The 24054-nt window shown below is 45.9% G+C and overlaps 2 protein-coding genes across 2 annotated transcripts in view; one reads left to right on the top strand and one right to left on the bottom strand.

Annotated features, from left to right (window-relative positions):
• Nucleotides 1-24054, bottom strand: part of LOC121273703 (zinc finger protein 229-like) — a 1112939-nt gene that overhangs the window by 1074099 nt on the left and 14786 nt on the right. The gene's annotated exons all lie outside the window — the stretch shown is intronic.
• Nucleotides 17796-24054, top strand: part of LOC121273728 (gastrula zinc finger protein XlCGF26.1-like) — a 52506-nt gene continuing 46247 nt past the window's right edge. The window contains exon 1 of the mRNA XM_041180890.1: nucleotides 17796-17863. The gene's annotated coding sequence lies outside the window, so the exon portion shown is untranslated. The remainder of the gene's footprint in view (nucleotides 17864-24054) is intronic.

Here is a 24054-nt window from a genome sequence, read left to right as displayed (position 1 = left end):
CTCATCCCCTTCCAGGATTTATCCAATTCCCTTTGTTGAATCTGCTTCCACCAGCCTTTCAGGCAGTGCATTCCGGATCACAACACCTCACTGTGTAAAGATTTATCTTCCTCATTTCCCCTCTGGCTTTTATGTCAATCACCTTCAATCTGCGTCCTCAGATCAACAACCCTTTTGTCAGTGGATACAGTTTCCTCGAAAGATGAACACTCAAGGGAGAAAGGAATAGATGGTTCTGCTGACGGGTCAGTGCAGTTGAATTGGAAGAGGCTCACCTGGAGCATAAACACCGACAAACAGCAATTGAGCTACTGTCAGAATGAATATGGTTCACGATTGGATGACCAAGTGAATCTCTTCCCACACTTGGAGCAGGTGAACGGAAACTCCCCTGGGTGACTGCACTGTTCTGTCAGCAGGTGGGTTGACTGAATGAACCCCTTTCCACACTGAGCACATGAACGGCCCCTCCTCAGTGTGAAGTCGCTGATGGGTCAGTCAGCTGATAGAATCTGTAAACCACTTCCCACATGGAGCGGGTGAATGGCCTCTCCCTCTCCTCAGTGTGAAGTCGCTGATGGGTCAGTCAGCAGCTGATAGGATCTGTAACCACTTCCCACATGGAGCGGGTGAATGGCCTTTCCCTCTCCTCAGTGTGAAGTCGCTGATGGGTCAGTCAGCAGCTGATAGGATCTGTAACCACTTCCCACATGGAGCGGGTGAATGGCCTCTCCCTCTCCTCAGTGTGAACAGGTTGGTGAATATCTTTGCTCAGTCCCGACATCTCCACGGTTTCTCTACAAAGTCTGTGTCCTTGAGTCTATCCAGATTGGGTGATCAGTTTGAATCTTGACAACACGCAGGACGCTGCCTGATGTTTGAAACCTTTTCCCACAGACAGGAGAGAAATTTTTCTCGTCCGAGAGTCAAAGACCAACCGGGTGACGTCACCAGCCAGAGCGAGAAGCCGCTCGGAGAACGGGAGAGGGGAAGCTGCGCATGTGCGAGGGAGAGCCCGCACCCTTCCCGTCGTGTTGAGGGACTGATCAATGGGAAGACTCTGGTCCTCCAGCCAATCAGAGCGCGGGCTTTGTGTGAATGAAGATTGAGCTTCACACAGACTAAAATTTCCTCCCTGAGTCCAACATCTGTGAGTAAAACACTTTCTTTTCTCCCCCTTTCCATTTCTTTTCTCATTCTGGGGGCAAATTGCTGACTTGCAGGAACTGAAGGGAAAGGAAGTGAATCCAAGGAGAATGCAGACTCTGGAAAGGTTGGCCCAGGTCTCTCTCTCTCCTAAAGACATTGACATCCTTTGCCCCCTCAGATTGACACATTTATTTCAAAACAAAAACAAAAATACCTGGAAAAACTCAGCAGGTCTGGCAGCATCCACGGACAGTTAACATTTCGAGTCCGAATGACCCTTCAACAGAACTAAGTAAAAATAGAAGAGAGGTGAAATATAAGCTGGTTTAAAGGGGGCAGTGGGATAAGAAGAGCTGGATAGAGGGCCAGTGATAGGTAGAGATAACCAAAAGATGTCACAGACAAAAGGGCAAAGAGGTGTTGAAGGTGGTGATATTATCTAAAGGAATGTGCTAATTAAGGGTAGAAAGCAGGGCGAGCAAGGTACAGATAGCCCTAGTGGGGTTGGGGTGGGGGGAAGGGATCGAAATAGGCTAAAAGGTAGAGATAAAACATTGGATGGAAATACACTTAAAAATAATGGAAGTAGGTGGGAAAAGAAAAATCTATATAAATTATTGGAAAAACGAAAAAGGAGGAGGAAAATTGGACAGGGGGTGGAGATGGAGGAGAGAGTTCATGATCAAAAATGGTGAACTCAATATTCAGTCTGGAAGGCTGTAAAGTGCCTAGTCAGAATTTATTTGTCTGGCTAAAAGGATGGTCTCTTTCCGAATGTTCACAATAAAGGGGTGGTTTCCCCAGGAGATGGCTGACATTTAAGGGCACAGTAAATTAATATAGGACAGAGATATTTCTAGTGTTGTTATATGGCATGCATTAGATATATTGTTTAAGGTTCTGTAATAAAGTTAATTGATCATAATTTCTAGTCTTCTAGTACTGTAGCTATGTTATATATTTCCAGTCATAGAGTCATTACGGCACAGAAGGAATCCATTCGGCAACTCCAGTCCTTGCCAACTCTCTGTTGAGCAATCCAGTCAGTCCCATTCCTCTGTATCTCCATAGCCCTGCAAATTTGTTACTTTCGTGTCCATCCAATTTCATTTTGAAATTATGGATCATCTCTGCTTCCACCACCCTTGTCATTGTCGAATTCCAGCTCGTGACCTCCCTCGGATGAAATAAAGTTCTTCCCCAGATTCTCCCGTTATCTCTGATCAGTAAATATACTTATATGTAGACTTTCAGCTTTTGGACGGGATGTAGTGAGCATGGATCTGTCGATCAGCATGAATCAGCAGCTTCAGGAGAATTGTGAGGGTGTATATTAGGCACAGGAATGTCAGAATGGAGGGAGTGTGTGTGGGATGGAGATTTACAGCTTTTGGGGAATGAGAGAGGAAAAAATGTTCCACAGCATCTCAAATTGTTTGTTCTGAATTGATATTCAGTACTGACGATGACTTTTGTAAACTCCTTTTATAGGAAAATGGAAGAGGAGGATTTGCTGACTGAAATCTCAAACCAAACGTCATATCAAGATCTCAGAGTCACTCACCTCATCGGGACCTGAATATCATTGGTCTTTGAATCCAGAAGGAGAAATGTTTGTCTGTTCTGCCTGCTTCAGAAGGTCTTAAAATCAGCGTGATTGGAAAAATACCGAGATACACACACCCGAGTGAGTGTGTTCCTGCGCACTCACTGTGGAAGGAGCTTTAACCGGTTATACGGACAGAAAAGTGTTGGACCATTCACAGCGGGGAGAGACCGTACACATGTTCCATGTGTGGACAAGGCTTCAACTGATCATCAAACCTGGAGAGACACAAGGATACTCACACCATGGAGAAACCGTGGAAATGTGGGGATTGTGGGAAGGGATTTCGTACCCCATTTGCGCTTGAAATTTATCGATGCGTTCACTCCAGGGAGAGGCCGTTCACCTGCTCTGAGTGTGGAAAGGAATTCACTCACTCATCCCACCTGGTTGCACACCAGCGAGTTCACAGTGGGGAGCGGCCATTCACCTGCTCCGTATGTGGCAAGGGATTCACTCAGTCATCCCAGCTCATTGCACACCAGCGAGTTCTCACCGGGGAGAGGCCGTTCACCTGCTCCATTTGTGGGAAGGGATTCAGTAGATCATCCACCCTGCAGAACCACCGTGTAGTTCACACGGTGGAGAGGCTGTTTTCCTGCTCCATGTGTGAGAAGGAATTCAATCGGTTAAGCAACCTTCTGAAACACCAGATGGTTCACACTGGGGAGAGGCCATTACCTGCTCCATGTGTGGGAAGGGATTCACTTGTTCAACGAATCTGCTTACACACCAATGCATTCACACTGGAGAGAAGCCGTTCTCCTGCTCAGATTGTGGGAAGCGATTCCCAAATTCATCCAACCTGCGAAAGCACCGGAGAGTTCACAGTGGGGAGAGGCTGTTCACCTGCTCCATGTATGGGAAAAGATTCACTCAATCCTCCAACCTGCTGAGACATCAGCAAGTTCACAGTGGGGAGAAACCTTTCAGCTGTTCTGAGTGTGAGAAGGAATTCGCTGATACATCCAGCCTGCGGAAGCATCACCGAGTTCACACAGAGGAGAGAGGGCATTCACCTGCTCCTTGTTCATCCGAGCTGCTGAGACACCATGGCAGTCACACCGAATAGAGACCTTTTAGATGCTCTGACGCTGGGTGTTAATTGTTTCAATTGAGGTTAAGTATATAAAGGTGGAGGGCATTGATTGGATGGCTATGGAAGCGCCTATAAAGAGTCACTTACTGAATAAATAAATACCAAGTAAAGATTGACTCCAGTTTCTTCCTTCACAATAAGGCTGTCAGGATTATAACATGGTAACAAAGAGTGCTTGCCTAATGGTGAAGGATTGAAACTCACTGGCATTGTCAATTCCTAACAAAAGTAAAATCAGAAGCAAAGTACTTAGTGAGCTGGATGCCTGTCAGTTGGATACTGATGGAGGTTTGGATCTTCCTCCGCTTGGTTCATTGATGAGATTTACAAGAAAGACAATTAACTCCTGGCCCAGACACCCTTTGCCAATGTGATTTCCCCAAGCATGTAGATTAAAGTCATCCATGACTATTGCTGTCCCTTTCTTACAAGCCCCATTTATTTCTTCCTGTATACCCTGTCCTACCATGTAACTACTGCTAGGAGGCCTAAAACTACTCCCACAAGTGACCCATTACCTTTACTATTTCTTATCTTTACCCAAACTGATTCGACGTCTTGCTGTGTGGAGCCAAGGCCATCTCTCACGACTGTACTGTCATCCTTCATTAACAGAGCTACCCCACCACCTTTTCCTAGGTTCCTATATTTTTGAAATATCAAATACCCTTCAATATGTAGGTCCCACCCTTGATCACCCTGCAACCATGTTTTGTAACGGCTATCAAGTCATACATATTTAATTCTATCCGTGTTAACAATTCATCAATTTTATTAGGAACTCTGCACACATTCAGATACAGAGATTTTAACTCTGCCTTTTTACCATTTTTGCACTCTCTGGTCCTACCTGCTGGTGCAATCTAAAGTTTGTACTCTCTGTCCCTTCCTGCCACACTCTGGTTATCATTATCCAAATCACTACTTTGCTCTGTTACCTCATTATTTCCCTTTGATTTACCACATCTCCTCTTGCATGATCCCTTCCCCCCACTATTTCGTTTAAAGCCCTCTCTACCACCCTTGTTATAAGACTCCCCAGAACATTGGTCCCAGAACGGTTCAGGTGAAACCGTCCCAATGGTACAGCTCTCACTTTCCCCAGTACTGGTGTCAGTGCCCCATGAATGGAAACCCATTTCTCCCACACCGGTCTTTCAGCCACGCATTGTTATGGCGCAGCTGATGGTAAATGCTGAGCTGCCCAAATCCCAATGGGAAACTTGAAACAGCTGCCAAAATGGTTTTTACAATATGGATATTATGAGGAGAGGTTCTGAAATCAGGAAATAATGGCCCTGACTATTTGTGGTGATTTTATAGTAAACATTCATTAAAAGGATAAAAAGAGTACAATTATACTTAAATACAAGAAGAGCTTCACACAGTAAACTGTACTTTAAAACAGTTCCATAAATCTTGACTTAACTACCCTCAGAGCTAACCTTCCCCTATTCTGTTCAGCAACTATGCTTATAGGTTCTAAAATTTATAGGCTTCCAGTAATTTTTACCACATAGTGCTTTTTTCCTTGGAGTATCTTCTCAGGCTGGCAGCAACTAGATCTTCCATTCTGGCCTTGTTCACTTGTTTTCTGGGAGATCTGACCAGCTATCCTGCTGTCTTCTGGGAGATCTCAGCAGCTACCCCCTCACATAGGCTTCAGTATTTCCTTAAATGTTTTCCTTCCCTTTGATCTCCCTATTGTCTCAACCAGTCTCTTCAGAAATGCTTTCTTCCCAGAACTGATTACACTCATTCTTTACTTTAGTTCTTAGACTTGTAAAAACAAACTTACCCTATCTTTACCTTCCTTACATCTTTTACAACCTGGATATATCCCCCTTTGAACTAAAACAACTTAATTCAATATTACAACTGAATTCAACATTCAGTATGGTGGCATAGTGCTATTGTGACTGGACAGGTATTCCACAGACCCAGGGTAATGCTCTAGGAACCCGGGTTCAAATCCCACCATGGCAGATGGTGAAATGTGAACTCAATAAAAATCTGGAATTAAAAGTCTGATGATGATCATGAAGCCATTGTCAATTGTTGTAAAAAAAAAATCCACCTGGTTCACTAATGTCCTTTAGGGAAGGAAATCTCCTCCTTACCTGGTCTGGCCTACCTGTGACTCCAGACCCACAGCAATGTGCTTGACTCTTAAATGCCCTCTGAGCAAGGGTAAAGACTGTCCTAGCCAGTGATGTCCACATCCCATGAACAAATTTTTTAAAAATTGCTTTATGTAAAACAATATTGTTTTATTACCTTTTTTTATGTAAAACTCTGATTGAATTTCCTCTTGGTTCATTAACACATCAAAACCACTTCTTACTGTTGGCTTTAGTCAATCTAGCTCTTAATCCAATTACCATATTGACACCCCAACAACCTGTTTTCTCATTTATAATAAACATGACAGGGTTATTAGCAGAAGAAAAATATTACAATTCCTTGTTTTCTTGACAGCATTCATCTCTCTAAGCTTATTGATTCTACGTCAATTTGCTGGTCACTCAGGTAATACACAGAGATTATTACATCATTACTATGATAATATTATTATTCTACTATTTAAATGGAGAGAACTCTGAGGTACAGAGGGACACTGGGTGTCCTAGTACATGAATCACAACAAGTTAATCCGCAGGCACAGCAAGCGATTTGGAAGGCAAGTGGAATGTTGGTGTTGATTGCGAGGGGAATGGAATATAAAAGTAAGGGAGTTTTACTGCAGCTGTATAGGGCCTTGGAGAGACCACATCTGGAACACGGTGTACAGTTTTGCTCTCCTTATTTGAAAACAAAATAATTGCGTTAGAATCAGTACAGAGTAGGTTCACTTGACTCATTCCTAGGCTGAGGGGCTTATCTTATGGAGAAAGGTTGGGTCGGGCAGATACCCATTGGAACTTAAAAGAATGAGAGGTGATCTTAGTGAAACATATAAGATCCTGAGGGGTTCTGATAGGGTAGATACCACAAGGATGTTCCCACTTGTGGGCTAGACTAGAGCCAGCGTACACAGTTTTAAGAATAAGAGGTCCACCATTTAAGATTGGGATGAGGAGAATTTTTTTCTCTCAGAGGGTGGATAGTATGTGGAATTCTCTTCCCCAGAAATCAGTAGAGGCTGGGTCATTGAATTTATTCCAGGCAGAGTTAGGCAGATTTTTGATCGGAAAGGAAGTCAAGTGTTAAGGAGGGGGAGGCAGGAAAGTGGAGTTCAGACCACAACCAGATCAGCCATTAACCTATTGAATGGCAGAGCAGGCTCAAAGGGCTGAATGGACTACTCCTGCTCCTAAATCACATGTCCCTATGATCTAGTGGATGCCAGTGAAGGATAGTTGGTTTTTGACAGGTTTCGAATGAGGGTGAAAGCATCTTTAGCAGATCTGGATATCACAACAAGAGACAGGATTCGAACTAATAGGTGAATGAACCCCAGGAATGACCAGGGAACAATTAACAGGTGTTTCAGGTCTGACTCAAAGTATCATTATGTGATGAACTGCCCAAAGTGGAAAATCAGGATCTTCAAAGTGACACATGATAAAGAGAATTCTGAGGCTGAAGATGATGATGATGATCACTCTGCAGGAATTGTACTAGTCACAAGGAGCTTTGATCCAGTGATGAGTATCTTAGTCACAGACTCATTCAACTGTGCGGTGTTAGACAGTGGCTGCACCTCGACAGTATGTGGATCAGATTGGTGAAAATGTTACCCAGATTCACCTCATTGTGAGGATTAACACAAGGTTAAGGAGTGTGAAAGTTCTACTTGTTTAGGTTTGGTGATGTCAGTACGTTGCAGCCACTAAAAAGTCACTAAATAGCTGGATTCAGCCACATTATCAATGTTGGCTGTTCGACTTCACCTCGATAACACATTTTGTAATTAATAAGGCTTATGTTACCAAATGATACTGTATGTAACCTTAATGATGAAAAGTCTTCAATTGCCTGTCCCTTTAAGTTCCAGATACTGTAATTTTGCTTTAAAAAAAAACTGGTGTTAAGGTCAGGAAGGCTTCAGAGCACCAGGTGTTCCAGGACACCCTGTTTAGATACAAGTTATAGTTCACAGTTAGTAGGGACTCCAAGCTGATTGGCTCAATTTGTCGTGGGGAAGCTAGCAACACTATTCCAATTCATTCCAGATTTTTATTAATTGAGTTTAAATTGCACCATCTGCCATGGTGAGATTTGAACCCATGAGCCCAGAGCATTGCCCTGTGTCTCTAGATTACTAGTCCAGTGACAATACCACTAAGCCACTGCCTCTGCATTCCTTAAATTGTCTGTCTAGCATCATAACTTTTAATGTAGCTTCCCAATCTACCACAGGCAACTTAGACTTGTACCTTTGTAGTGTCCTTCTGTGAGAAACCCCCAGAAAAATTAAACAAAAGAACCTTCCAACCAGCACAGCCCATCTCCATGGCAACCTGGCATGTTCTGGGGAGTTCCAAACAGCTTCAAATGAAATATCTTTTCCATTCTAAACACCCTTTCATTCTGTAATTCATATGAAATATGAAACTAGATATTCACAACACATCTCAAAGAGCATCAGCCCATTGGGAGCAAAATCGTGAGACCAGCCAGTCCAGCAGAAAGACACCATCCGACCCTCCCACTTCACTCAGTGTCAGAATGAACATGGTTCAGTCCTGGATGTGATTAACAGCAGCAGTAACAGCAGATTCCAAAATCTGTAATCAGCTGAAAAGTTTCTGGTGTCTCTGCAGGCTGGATGACTCAGTGAATCTCTTCCCACACACAAAGCAGATGAACGGCCTCTCGCCGGTGTGAACTCGCTTGTGTGACAGCAGGTTTGATGACTGAGCAAACCCCTTTCCACACACACAGCAGATGAACGGCTTCTCCCCAGTGTGAATGCGTCGATGGGTGTCCAGCTTCGAGGGGGATGTGAACCCCTTCCCACAGTCCCCACATTTCCACGGTTTCTCCATGGTGCGGGTGTCCTTGTGTCTCTCCAGATTCGATGATCAGCTGAAGTTTCGTTCACACAGAGATCACGTGTACAGTTTTGCTCCGTGGTGAATGGAGTGATTTTTTTTTCAGACGGTAGAACTGGTTAAAGCTCTTTCCCACAGTCAGTGTACTGGAAACACCCTCACTTGGATGTATGTGTATCGGTGCTTTTCCAATCACACTAATGTTTGAAATTTTATGAAGCTGACAAAATAGACAAACATTTCTCTCAGAGTCAAAGGCCCATTATATTCAGATCTTGATGAATTGAGTGACTCTGTCAGATCTTGATGTGAAGTTTGGTTTGAGATTACTGTCTGTAAATCCTCCCCTTCTAACAGCCTGTAAGAGGAATTTACAAAAGTCATCACTGTCAGTACAGATAGAAATTCAGAACAGACAATTCTAGTTTCTATGGAACATTCTTTCCTCTCTCATTCCCCAAAAGCTGCAAAACCCTATCTCACGCAGTCTGCCTCTATTCTCACTTTGCTGTACCTAATATACAATTTCCCAATTTTCCTGAAGGGGCTGATTCATGCTGATTTACAGATGCAATTCATTATTTCCCGTCCAAAATGTGAAAATCTTCATATAAGTATATTTCATGATCAGAGAGACAGGGAGAATCTTAGGAAGAATCTTTTTTAGGCAGTGATTGTACATGACCTGGAACTCGCTGCATATGAAAATGGTAGAAGTGGAAAAGATCCACGATTTTAAAATGAAATTGAATGGGTACTTGAACAAAATACGATTGCAGGGGAATGGGGATTTAAAGAGGGAATGGGATGAATGGGTTGCTCTACAGAGAGTCAACATGGACTCGAGTTGCCAAATGGGCTCCTTCTGTCCTGTAATGAATATCTCTGTTGCTAAAGAACCATAAAGAATATACACTAGACATTAATCTACATTAATTTACTGTCCCCTTAAATGTCAACAATCACCCCTTTAATTGTGAACATTAGGAAAGAAACCATCCTTTTAGCCAGACAAATAAATGTGACAAGCTGAGGGAGCAAAGGATGTAAATGTCTTTGAGAGAGAGAGAGAGACCTAGGCCAACCTTTCCAGAGTCTGCACCCTCCCTGGATTCACTTCCTCTCCCTTCAGTTCCTGCAAGTCAACAATTTCCCCCAAAATGGGAAAAGAAATGGAAAGGGGGAGAAAAGAAAGTGTTTTACTCACAGATGTTGGACACAGGAGGAAGTTTTAGTCTAAAGCTCATTGTCCAACTTCCACATTGTGACGTCCACAATGGAACCCTGCTTGAATCAGCCAATAGGAATTAGTCTGCTCCGCGCTGACGTCCTCAGGTCCCAGTCTACAGGCCATGCGCGCGGACACGGGAGCCCCGCCCCCACCCATTGTTCCCCCTCCCCCTCCTCGAGCCAAGGTTTCTAGGCAACAGACTGACGGCTCCGGCCAGAGTGAGGAGCCGCACGGAGAAATCGAGAGAGGGGAAAAAAAATAAAAACAAAAAACTGCGGATGCTGGAAATACAAAACAAAAACAGAATTACCTGGAAAAACTCAGTTCTGTTGAAGGGTCATGAGGACTCGAAACGTCAACTCTTTTCTTCTCCGCCGATGCTGCCAGACCTGCTGAGTTTTTCCAGGTAATTCTGTTTGTGTCTCGAGAGAGGGGAAGCTGCGCAAGTGCGGTGGAGAACCCGTCTCGACCCGTCATATTGAGGGATTGACCAATGGGAAGAATTGGAGGACCGGATGGACTCTGGTCCTCCAGCCAATCAGAGCGCGGGCTTTGTGTGAATGAAGATTGAGCTTCACACAAACTAAAACTTCCTCCTGTGTCCAACATCTGTGAGTAAAACACTTTCTTTTCTCCCCCTTTCCATTTCTTTTCTCATTCTGGGGGCAAATTGTTGACTTGCAGGAACTGAAGGGAAAAGACGTGAATCCAGGGAGGGTGCAGACTCTGGAAAGGTTGGCCCAGGTCTCTCTCCCTCTCTTAAAGACATTGACATCCTTTGCTCCCTCAGTTTGACACATTTATTTACCTGGAAAAACTCAGCAGGTCTGGCAGCATCGGCGGAGAAGAAAAGAGTTGACGTTTCGAGTGCTCATGACCCTTCGACAGAACTTGAGTTCGAGTCCAGGAAAGAGCTGAAATATAAGCTGGTTTAAGGTGTGTGTGTGGGGGGCGGAGAGATAGAGAGACAGAGAGGTGGAGGTGGAGGGGGGGGGGGGGGGGGGCGGGGATGGTGTGGTTGTAGGGACAAACAAGCAGTGATAGAAGCAGATCATCAAAAGATGTCAACGACAATAGTACAATAGAACACATAGGTGTTAAAGTTAAAGTTGGTGATATTATCTAAACGAATGTGCTAATTAAGAATGGATGGTAGGGCACTCAAGGTATAGCTCTAGTGGGTTTTTTTTTATAATAGAGCATGTTGCCACCACCAAACACATCTTCCCTTCACCCCCCTTATCGGCATTCCGTAGGGATCGCTCCCTCCGGGACACCCTGGTCCACTCCTCCATCACCCCCTACTCCTCAACCCCCTCCTATGGCACAACCCCATGCCCACGCAAAAGATGCAACACCTGCCCCTTAACTTCCTCTCTCCTCACTGTCCAAGGACCCAAACACTCCTTTCAAGTGAAGCAGCATTTCACTTGCATTTCCCCCAACTTAGTCTACTGCATTTGTTGCTCCCAATGTGGTCTCCTCTACATTGGAGAGACCAAACGTAAACTGGGCGACCGCTTTGCAGAACACCTGCGGTCTGTCCGCAAGAATGACCCAAACCTCCCTGTCGCTTGCCATTTTAACACTCCACCCTGCTCTCTTGCCCATATGTCTGTCCTTGGCTTGCTGCATTGTTCCAGTGAAGCCCAACGCAAACTGGAGGAACAACACCTCATCTTCCGACTAGGGACTTTACAGCCTTCCGGACTGAATATTGAATTCAACAACTTTAGGTCATGAGCTCCCTCCCCCATCCCCACCCCCTTTCTGTTTCCCCCTTCCTTTTTATTTTTCTTTTTTTTTTCCTTTTTTTTCTTTTTTTTTCTTTTTTTTTTCTTTATTTTCCAATAAATTATAAAGATTTTCCTTTTCCCACCTATTTCCATTATAAAAAAAACCCCACTAGAGCTATACCTTGAGTGCCCTACCATCCATTCTTAATTAGCACATTCGTTTAGATAATATCACCAACTTTAACTTTAACACCTATGTGTTCTATTGTACTATTGTCGTTGACATCTTTTGATGATCTGCTTCTATCACTGCTTGTTTGTCCCTACAACCACACCCCCCCCCCCCCACCTCTCTGTCTCTCTATCTCTCCGCCCCCCACACACACACCTTAAACCAGCTTATATTTCAGCTCTTTCCTGGACTCGAACTCAAGTTCTGTCGAAGGGTCATGAGCACTCGAAACGTCAACTCTTTTCTTCTCCGCCGATGCTGCCAGACCTGCTGAGTTTTTCCAGGTAATTCTGTTTTTGTTTTGGATTTCCAGCATCCGCAGTTTTTTTTGTTTTTATGACACATTTATTTGTCTGGCTAAAAGGATGGTCTCTTTCCTAATGTTCACAATTCAAGGGGTGGTTTCCCCAGGAGATGGCTGACATTTAAGGGGACAGTGAATTAATATAGGACAGAGATATGTCTGGTGTTGTTATATGGTGCATATTAGATGCATTATTTATGGTTCTGTATCAAAATACATTTATTATTATTTCTAGTCTGGTAATATAGTACTGTAGCTACGTTATTTATTTCGGTCCTAGAGTCATTTCAGCACAGATCGAGCCCATTCGGTACACGAGTACATGCTAACTCTCTGTCGAGCAATCCAGTTTGCCCCTATATCCCCGTTCCCCTGCAAGTTTACTTCCTTCAGCTGATCAACCAATCTTATTTTGGAATTATTGATTGTCTCCGCTTCCAACATCTTCAGAGGCAGCGAGTTCCAGGACATGAGCACCTGCTGCCGAAATAAAGTCCTTCCTCATATCCCACCTATATCTCTGTTCAAATAATCCTGTACTGTATATTACACTTGGCCCATTACTATAGGCACAGACATATTTTTAAGACTAGCAACCTGCTTGATGATTTTCAATGCTGCAAAGATTATTGGTGGGCCACAAATATGGAAAAGTTTTAGATACCAGCAAAGCGTCATGAACAAAAATAGAAACTCGAGTATGACCGACAACTAGCAAGAAATATAAAGGCAGAGAAGGTTCACTCAGCTGATTCCTGGGATGAAGGGATTGTCTTATGAGGAAACATTGAGCAGGTTGGGCCTATACAAATTGGAGTTGAGAAGAATGTTACTGAAACATATTGGATTCTGAGGCAGCTTGACAGGATAGATGCTGAGAGGATGTTTCCACTCATGGGGGAATTTAGAAATAGGGACACAGTTTAAAAATAAGGTGTCTCCCATTGCAGACGGAGATGAGGAGGAATTTTGTTCCTCAGAGGGCTGTTTCCCACACTCAGAGCAGGGGAATGGCCTCTAGCCAGAGTGAACTCACTGGTGTCTCAGCATGTTGGAATTCTCTTCCACAGGGACCAGAGGAGGCTGGCTCATTGAATATATTCAAGGACGAGCAACAGATTTTTGATGGACAAGAGGGTTGAGGTTATGTGGGGCCGGCAGGAAAATGGAGCGAAAATGAAGATGAGGAGGAATTTCTTCACTCAGAGGGTGGTGAAGCTTTGGAATTCTCAACCCCAGAGGATTGTGGAAGCTCAGTCATTAAATATATTCAAGATAGAAATTGATACGTTTTCGACAGTGAAGATATTGAGGGATATTGGGGATTGTGTGGGACACTGGTGCTGAGGTAGATCAGCCATAATCTCATTGAATGTCCAAGCAGGCTCGATGGGCCAAATGGCCTCATACTGCTCCTATTTCTTATGATTTCTGTGTCCTGACAGGAAGTGGTGAGCGTGGATCTGTCGATCAACATGAACCTTCAGGAGAATTGGGAGGGTGTATATTAGGTAGAGCAGAGTGAGAATGCAGAGAGAGTGTGTGATTGGAGTTTTACAGCTTTTGGGGAACGAGACAGTAAAGAATGTCCCATAGAAACTAGAATTGCCTGATCTGAATTTCTAACCTGTACTGATCATGATGACGGTTGTGAATTCTTTTTACAGGATATCAGCAGGGGAGGATTTACAGACAGAAATCTGAAATCAAAGGTTAGGTTCTCACAGAGTCACTGGATTCATTGGGACCTGAATATCATCAGCTTTTGAATCTAGATGGACAAATGTTTCTCTGTTCTGTCTGCCTTAAAAGATTTTAATGTCAATGTGACTAGAAAAGCACCGACACACAAACCTGAGTGAGAGTGTTCCAGTGCACTGACTGTGGAAAGAGTTTTAATCAGTTACACAGACTGAAACAACATCACACCATTCACAGCAGGGAGTTTGTACACAAGTTCTGTGTGTGGACAAGGCTTCAACTGAGCGTCAAACCTGGAGAGACACAAGGGCACGCGCACCATGGAGAAACCGTGGAAATGTGGGGACTCTGGGAAGGGATTCAAAGCCCCATCTGAGCTGGAAAATCATCAGCGCATTCACACTGGGGAGAGGCCATTCACCTGCCCTGAGTGTGGGAAGGGTTTTGCTCAGTTATCCAACCTGCAGACACACCAGCGAGTTCACAGCAGGGAGAAGCCGTTCACCTGCTCTGAGTGTGGGAAGGGACTCGGTCAGTTATTTAGACTGCAGTCACACCAGCAAGTTCACACCGGGGAGAGACTGTTCACCTGCTCTGAGCGTGGGAAGGAATTCAGTCAGTTATTTAGACTGCAATCACACCAGCGAGTTCACACCAGGGAGAGGCTGTACAGCTGTTCTGAATGTGGGAAGGGATCCACTCGGTCATCCAACCTGCTGAGACACCAGCGATTTCACATTGGGGAGAGGCCATTCACCTGCTCTGCATGTGCGAAGGGATTCACTCAGTTATCCCACCTGCAGAGACACCAGCAGGTTCACATTAGGGAGAGGCCGTTCACATGCTCTGCACGTGCAAAGGGATTCACTCAGTTATCCCATCTGCGGACACACCAGCGGGTTCACACTAGGGAGAGGCAATTCACCTGCTCTCAGTGTGGGAAGGGATTTATTCAGTTACTCCACCTGCTGAGACATCAGCCAATTCACACCGGGAGGAGGCTGTTCACCTGCTCTCAGTGTGGGAAGGGTTTCACTCAGTCGTCCCACCTTCTGAGACACCAGCGAGTTCACAAGTGATTCCACGGGTTGGATTCTGCTGTTATTGCTGTTGTTAATCACATTCAGGACTGAACCATGTTCATTCTGACAGTTGATGAATTGGGAAGATTGGAGGGTTTCTTTCTGCTGGACTGGCCAGTCTTATGACTTTGCCCCAGTGGCTGATGCTCTTTGAGACTTGTTGCGAATATCTAGTTTCATATTTCACAGGGATCACAGAATGAAAGGGTGTTTGGAATGTAAAAGATATTTAGTTTGCAATCCTGTTTGGAACCCCCCCAAAGCATTCCAGGTTGCCATGGAGATAGGCTGTGCTGGTTAGGTGGTTCTTCTGTATAATTTATCTGGGTGTTTCTCACAGAAGAAAACTATCACAGTTTGAGGGTCAAGTTGGCTGTGGTAGATTGGGAAACTACATGAAAGTTTATGACGGTAAACAGGCAATAGCTAGCATCGAAGGAATTATTACATAGTTACAACAAATATAGATTCCTTTAAAGAATAAAAATCCAACAGGAGAAGTGATGCAACCGTGGATAACAGAAAAGACAAAGATTGCATTAGATCAAAGGAAGAGGCTCATAAAGTGGCCAGAAATAATAATAAGCCTGAGGATTGGAGCTTTTTTAGAATTCAGGAAATGAAGACCAAGAAACTGATGAAGAAAGCGAAAATTGAACATGAGAGCAAACTGGCGAGAAACATTAAAAGCAACTGTAAAAGCTTCTATAGGTATGTGAAAAGGAAAAGATTAGCAAAGAGAAATGTGGGTCCATTCCAGGCAGAGACAGGAGAATTTATAAAGGGGAATAAGGAATTGGCAGGGAAACTAAACAATGTGTGTCTGTCCTTACAGAGGAAGATACAGAAATCGTCCCCAAAATGCTAGAGAACTAAGGGACTAGTGAGCATGAGGAACTGATTAGTATTGGACCGATTTTTTTTTCTGAAAAGTATACTTTATTCATAAAATATCTGAAAGAACATTACAAAACATTTCTAAATCGCCATCACAAAAAGTGCAATGAGATTCAACTTTTATACATGGATCACGAGGTGCTTCAACACAATCAATGAATATTACAATCGTTTCAATATGGTCATTACAGACAGTCAGACAGGACAATGGTATTGGAGTTATCAACATACATCACGTTGCACTCTGAAGTGCTTCAATACAATTATAATACAATTAGTATTCACTACATACATTCATTGTGAGCTGTACAGCACAAGGGATCTATACCTTTCCCAGCACCTCGGTGCACTATGGCAGAAAGGTCTTAGACAGCGACCTTTCTCCTTTGGGCCTTTGTGGCGGCTGCCCCAAGCTTTAGTGCATCCCTCAGCACATAGTCCTGGACCTTGGAATGTGCCAGTCTGCAACACTCGGTCAGGGACAACTCTTTGCACTGGAAAACCAACAAGTTTCAGGCAGACCAAAGAGCGTCTTTCACCGAGTTGATCCTCCAGCTGCAGTTGATATTTGTCTCACAGTGTGTCCCTGGGAAGAGCCTGTAGAACACAGAGTCCTGTGTCACAGCACTGCTTGGGATGAACCTTGACAAAAACCACTGCATCTCTCTCCAGACCCTCTTTGCAAAGATACATTCCACAAGGAAGTGAACAATGGTCTCTTCCCCACCACAGCCACCTCGAGGGCAACGTGATCAGTTTATTCATTTCACCTACAATTTCCTGACTTTCACTGGAACGTAGGTGGACACCAGATTAATATATTCCACTGAACCACACCCAAGGTGAGTTATTCCAATTGCTTTACTGTCCAGTACAATATTTAGCTAATATTGGTAAAACTGAAATCAAACATTCCCATTTGATTTCAGGCATTAACATATTCTGTTTGCTCTTTATTATAGACGTCAGGCTGGGATTGTTCTCCTTGGGGTAAAGGAGGGTGAGGGGAGATTTGATGGAGGTGTACAAGATTATGACAGGTTTAGATAAGGTGGATTAAGAAAAGCTGTTCCTATTCGCTGATGATGCACGGATGAGGGGGAAAGTTTTCAGCAGCAATTGCAGGAGGGATGTGAGGAAGAAGTATTTTTATACAGTGACTGGTGATGACTTGGAACTCGCTGCCTGAGAGGCTGGCGGGGGGAAGCAGCGACAATGAGCGATTTCAAAATTAAAATGTAGGGGCAATTGTGGGAAATAAATTTGCAGAGCTACAGAGGTAGAACAGGGCAATGGAACTGACTGGTTTGCTCTGCAGAGTTGGCATTGACTCAATGGGCTGAATGGCCTACTTCTCTGTCCGAGTAACTCTGTGATCTAGAGAACAATTTCAGCTGCTCCAGTCTCTCCAAATAACTGAAGTTCCTCATCCCTGGTGCCAGTCTCATCAATCTCCTCTGCACCCTCTCTAAGAACTTCACATCTTTCCTAAAGTGTGGGGCCCAGATATAGGGTTCCATTCTAGAGGGATAGAAGTGAAAAGCAGGGAGGTTATGTTCTACTTGTTTAAAACAATGGTTAGACTACACTGGGAGTACTGTCAACATTTGTGATTTCCATTTAGAAAAAGGAGATAGAGGCACTGGAGCAGTGGCAACAAAGATTCACAAGAACTGAGAGCATTTAACCTTCATAAAAAGTTAAACAGCCTGGGCACTTTTCTCCAGAAAAGACAAGACTGAAGGGTGACCTGATGGAAGTCTTTAAGATTATGAACCGGTTCCATTTCCACTTGCTTTCAGCCATTTCTCACGAAAGCAACTCGGATTGTAAGTTTCTGTCTGAAATTTAATTTTCCTCTAGTTACCAATCTCCAGCATTAGACAAGCATTCTCTGTTACCATGTTATAATCCTGACAGCCTGATGGTGAAGGAAGAAACTGGAGCCAATCTTTACTTGGTGTACATTTATTCACGGAGTGAAACATTACAGGTATATACCTCCTGATTCCACACCACTCTATGTCAGTAAGTGCTCTTCATACTCTTTTGAATATCAAATTAACAATTAAAGGGGACAAATTAACAAAAGATCAATTGAAAAAATTAAAGGGGAAGTCCCTTAAAGGGGAAATGCAATGAAAGACAAAACCACAAAGGAAAATTACGTAGGTTAAACCAAAATGTGATTGTAGGGAGTCAGTGATGTGCCCCAGTCCCTGCGGCGCCCACCAGTCACGTAATGCCTCCAGCGGCCAGCGCACACCACATGCTCCCTCTGCAGGGATACCCTGTCATGAATGTAGCCATAGAAACTGGGCAGTCGGGCCCAACGACCCCCTCGCCACCAGCTGCCTGGACCTGTTGATGGCCAATTTGGCCAGGAAGTGTCTCTTTATATGTGCTCAAGTAACCATTCACTCAATTCCCTCCAATTGTATATACTTAACTTCAACTGATGCAACTAAGACCCACAGTCAGAGCATCTAAAAGGTCTCTAATCGGTGTGACTGCCCTGGTGTCTCAGCAGCTCGGATGAACAAGTGCAACCCTTTCCACATGCGGAGCAGTTGACTGGTCTCTCCCTTGTGTGAATGTGTTGGTGTCTTAGCAGGCTGGATAACTGAGTGAATCCCTTCCCACATTCAGAGCAGGTGAATGGCCTCTCCCCGGTGTGAACTGCCTTATGTCTCAGCAGGCTGGATAACTGAGTGAATCGTTTCCCACAGTTGGAGCAAGTGAATGGCCTCTCTCCAGTGTGAACTCGCTGGTGTTTAAGCAGGCTGGATAACTGACTGAATCCCTTCCCACACACGGAGCAAGTGAATGGCTTCTCTCCAGTGTGAACACGCTGGTGTGTCAGCAGGCTAGATAACTGAGTGAATCCCTTTCCACATTCAGAGCAGATGAACGGTTTCTCCCTGGTGTGAACTCGCCGATGTCTCAGGAGATCGTACGATGTTCTAAAGCTCTTTGCGCAGTGAGAGCAGCTGAACGGCCTCTCCTCAGTGTGAATGCTGAGCTGACGGTCCACCAGTGTTGGGTTTTTAAAGGAACTCCCACAGTCAGAGCATTGAACAGGTTTCTCACTGGTCTGGGTGCTTTGCTGTCTCAGCAGAGTGGATGACTGAGTGAATCCCTTCCCACACACAGAGCAGGTGAATGTCCTCTCCCCGGTGTGAAAGCGTCGGTGTCTCAGCAGGCTGGATAAGTGAGAGAATCCCTTCCCACACTCTGAACAGCTGAATGGCCTCTCCCCACTGTGAAGTCGCTGGTGTCTCTGCAGGGTGGAGGAATTTCTGAATACCTTCCCACACACAGAACAGGTGAATGGTCTCTCCTTGGTGTGAACTCGCTGGTGTCTCTGTAGGGTGGACGAATTTCTGAATCTCTTCCCACACTCAGAGCAGGTGAACGGCCTCTCCCCAGTGTGAACTCGCTGGTGTGTCAGCAGGGCGGAGGAATCTCTGAATGCCTTCCTACACACGGAGCAGTTGAATGGCCTGTCCCCGGTGTGAACTTGCTGGTGCCTCTGCAGCGTAGATGAATCAGTGAATCCCTTCCCACACACGGAGCAGGTGAATGGTCTCTCTCCACTGTGACTGCGCCGATGAGTTTCCAGCTCACAGGGGACACGAAATCCCTTCCCACAGTCCCCACATTTCCATGATTTCTCCATGGTGTAGGTATCCTTGTGTCAGTCAAGGATCTTTGATCAGTTGGAGCCTTGCCCAGACACAGAACACGTGCATGATCTCTCTGCACTTTGAATCATGCAATGTTTTTTCAGGCTGTGCAGACAATGCACTGGAACACACTCACTCGGGTGTGTCTGTCTCAATTTTTTTCAAGTTACACTGCTGTTAAAAATCTTTTAAAGCAGACAGGACAAACACTTCTCATTCTACATTCAAAGGCCCATGTCATTTACGTCCTGATGAATAGACCTGAACTGTCAGATTGTGGCCTGATATTTCCTTTGAGATTTCTATCTGTAAATCCTCCTTTTCTAATATTCTGTAAAAGGAGTTCACAAAAGTCATCACTGTCAGTACAGAATAGAAATTCAAGGGAGCCCCGCCCCCACCCATTGTTCCCCCTCCACCTCCTCGAGCCAAGGTTTCCAGACAACCTGCTGACGGCTCCGGCCAGAGCGAGAAGGCGCACGGCGAACTCGAGAGGGGAAGCTGCGCATGTGCGGGGGAGAGCCCGCCCTCTTCCCGTCATGTTGAGGGATTGACCAATGAGAAGAGTGGGAGGACCGGAAGGACTCTGGTCTTCCTGCCAATCAGAGCGCGGGTTTTGTGTGAATGCAGATTGAGTTTCACCCAGACTAAAACTTCCTCCTGTGCAACATCTGTGAGTAAAACAGTTTGTTTGTGTTGAAAAGAAAGAGAAGAGAAACAGACAGGGTTTGAGAGGTTGAGGTTTTCAGGAGAAATGGGAAGAGTTCAGTAATTGAACAGTGAAGCTGTGAATGGGAGATGGAGAGGAAGGAAGTCTAAGCAGCTGGGAAAAGAAGAGCAAAAAGGCTGAATGGGGGAATCCTACAGCTCAAACTTACCTGGCAGGGGAGAGAACTTCATCGCGTTTCTGCCAGGGAAAGAGCAATGGCTATAACCAGTCAAACCCCTTACCATGGTGAAGGGTAGCGAGCAAGGAACAGGAATAGATAGGACCTTCTTCACGAAGAGGATCCTATTCAAGCTGTGTGGTTTTGAGGCTGCGGATATCTACTGCCTACAGGATTTCCCCAGCGCTGGTTTCTTTGATGTGACCTTCAAGCATGTGGCAGCTTGTGTCAAACTCCTGAAGGTGTTTGAGGAAAAGAAAGACCTGCCAGAAATGAAGACCCTGACGGCGGAGCCGCTCTTTGTTCTACCGTTGCATCGTGAACGGGTTGCGACAGTGCATCTGTACAACCCCTACGTCCCTGTCACTGACGTGCTCACCTTCCTTACCAGGTACTTCGATAAGGTTGGGAGCTGCACTGAAGTTAAAGATAATTTGGGGATCTGGACATATAAACGCCAGGTTAAGGTAACGCTCAAGACCGACGGTAAGGGAGCCGTTTTCCACCCCCCTTCCAGATTCGCTATCGGGGGAAGCCGTGGTTACCTTGTCTATGCTGGGCAACCCAAACTTTGTCGCTCATGCGGCAAGTCTGGTCATGTGGCAGCCAATTGCAGTGCTGTCCTCTGCAAGAACTGCAAAAAGGAAGGGCACCAGACAAAAGATTGTAAACAGGCTAAGTGCTGCAACCTGTGTGGCGAGGCAAGTCACCTCTACAAGACCTGCCCCAAACGTTGCCGTACTTATGCACAGACAGCTAAAGCCAACAAGGGGGAAGCAGAAGAAATGCCTCGTGTCACACCAACCACCAAGGCCCCCAGGGAAAACATCAGGACAAAGGAGGACACAGAGAGAGACAAGGTGGAGGAAAAGATTGAGGCAGCAGACAGCCGATCAACAGCACTGCCCCCTGAACCTCCCACTCCTCAGGAGAACAAATCAACGGAGGAGGAGGAGGCAGCAGTGGGAAAGCAGCAGGGGGAGTGGCAGCTGGTGAAGAGAGCCAAAAGGAAGAAGGGGCTAAAAAGAAACCAAGCCACTTCCCAGACAAGAGTCAAGAGCCGTCTCCTATCCAACACGGATAACAAGAGCAGCAGCTCTTCGGACGAAGAAGGGCCAGTCCAACACGGATAACAAGAGCAGCAGCTCTTCGGACGAAGAAGGGCCAGGGCAGCTAGGGAGTTGGAGGACGAGTCACCCAAGCTCCAGAACACTGGTGACAATGAGGAGACCAGCGCACCCCAACTTGGCCCACAACCCAAAGAGGTCAGTGCACCACAACCCCAGGAATCTGGGAACAGTGAGGCGCTCAGCGCACCCCAGCTCCGGGAAGCCGGGAGCAGCAACACCCCAGAGGGGGAGAGGATTGGAGAAGCTTCTCCAACAGAGGACATTTCAAACCCCGCTCTCTGCACGGACCCCCAGATGCCACCCGAGCAGAACATCTCCAATAGGGAGGTTCAGGACGCTTCCCCCAGCCCATCCCAAGTGAAGCAATTTGAGCACACCACGGGCATGAAGGAACTCTCAGAGACAACAGGTTTGGTAAGCGACTAACTGCTTTAAAATGGGAGTAAAGATTGTATCCATAAATGTGCGTAGCATTAAATCTACTACGCGATGTGTTGCGACCTTGGACTACCTTGCCAAGGTCAAAGCTGACCTGCTGTTTCTACAGGAGTGTGCGATACCGCACCTCAGCACCTACAGGCAATGGTCATGATGGTGGTCCCATGGGCCATCGATCTGGTCAGGAGGAAACGACTCTCGTTCCTCCGGCCTGGGGATTCTGCTGCGGGGAGGCAGCTTCACCGTCTCCCAGGTTAAGGAGGTGGTGGGCGGGCGTCTCCTCGTAGTAGACGTAATGTATAAGAATGCTCCACTCCGTTTAATTAACGTCTATGCCCCGTCACAAGGGGCTGAGCGGCTGGAGGTTTTTCAGCAGCTCCCACTGCTGCTGGCAACCTCCAGGCCAGTCATTCTGGGCGGTGACTTCAACTGCATCATCGATGTGGCTGGACGATCCGGCAGGGCCGACAGCAGATTGGACGCTACATCCAGATCCCTGATGGAAACAGTAAAGGATGCCAAGCTGCACGACGTCTTCAGCAACCCTGCAGATGGAGCGCAACGTAGATACACCTGGTCGCGGCCTGACGGGTCCGTCTGTTCCAGGATAGACTTCCTGTTTGTGTCCCGCGCATTTGCAGTCAGATCCACCGATGTCAAGCCGGTGTTCTTCTCTGACCACTGCCTCCTACTGGTTGACTGCCACTTAGAGAAGGACCAGAGGGTTGGCAGGGGGGTATGGAAGCTAAACATGCAACTGCTGACCCCAGAGAACATTGAGGAGCTCAAGAGGGATTACAAAGGTTGGAGAACCATGAAACCCCACTTTGAGTCACTGACACACTGGTGGGAAGCGATCAAGGGAAACATCAAGAGGTTTTTTGTCCTCAAAGGCACCCAGAAAGCTAGAAAGGAACAGAGGGAAATGTCCCGACTCCAGAAAAACATGCAGAATCTGCTCTGGCTGCGGTCGATGGGGGTCGATATCAAGGAGGAACTCCAAGAGGTGAAGAGCCAGCAAGCCTCGCTCTTTGCCTCGGAGGCCTCCAAGATCATCTTCCGTTCCAGAGTCCGCTCTGTAGAGCAGGATGAGACGTGCTCACGTTTCTTCTTCCAAAAGGTACACAGAGAGAGCTCTGTGATCAGCAGCCTGAAGGAAGAAGACGGCTCAGTTAAGTCATTGCAATCTGACATTTTGAGGATTAGCAAATCCTTCTATGCCAGATTGTATGACGTAAAGCCCACAGACAGCACGGCCTCCCAGTCCTTCCTGTCCTCTATCACGGAGGTCTTAGATGACAGTACACGGGAGAGTCTGGACAAAGCGCTAACTCCTGACGAACTGACTGAGGCCCTTGAGTCCTTCGAGAAGAGTAAAACTCCCGGAAGCGACGGCTTGCCGGCGGAGTTGTATTCGGCTCTGTGGGACTGGATCGGCCCAGACCTGCTAGAAGTGTACGACAGTATGCTCCTGGCCGGCAGTATGTCAGAATCCATGAGGAAAGGCATTATCACCCTCATCTACAAGCACAAGGGGGAAAGGGAGGAAATTAGAAATTGGCGACCCATTTCACTGTTGAATGTGGACTATAAAATTCTGTCCAAGGTCATCGCCAATCGGGTCAAATCCGCTCTGGAATCGATGATCCACCCTGACCAGACCTGCACTGTGCCGGGCAGGAAGATCTCTGACAGCCTCGTGCTGCTCAGGGATACGATTGCCTACGTACAGGACACGGGTGTGGATACCTGCCTCATCAGCCTGGATCAGGAGAAGGCCTTTGACAGAATATCGCACACCTATATGGTGGATGTGCTCTCCAAAATGGGGTTTGGGGAGGGAATTCGCAATTGGATCCAACTGCTCTACACTAACATC

The sequence above is a fragment of the Carcharodon carcharias genome (genome assembly GCF_017639515.1).
Source record: "Carcharodon carcharias isolate sCarCar2 chromosome 27 unlocalized genomic scaffold, sCarCar2.pri SUPER_27_unloc_1, whole genome shotgun sequence".
Classification (NCBI taxonomy): Eukaryota; Metazoa; Chordata; class Chondrichthyes; order Lamniformes; family Lamnidae; genus Carcharodon; species Carcharodon carcharias.
This window is presented reverse-complemented; position numbering and strand designations above follow the sequence as displayed.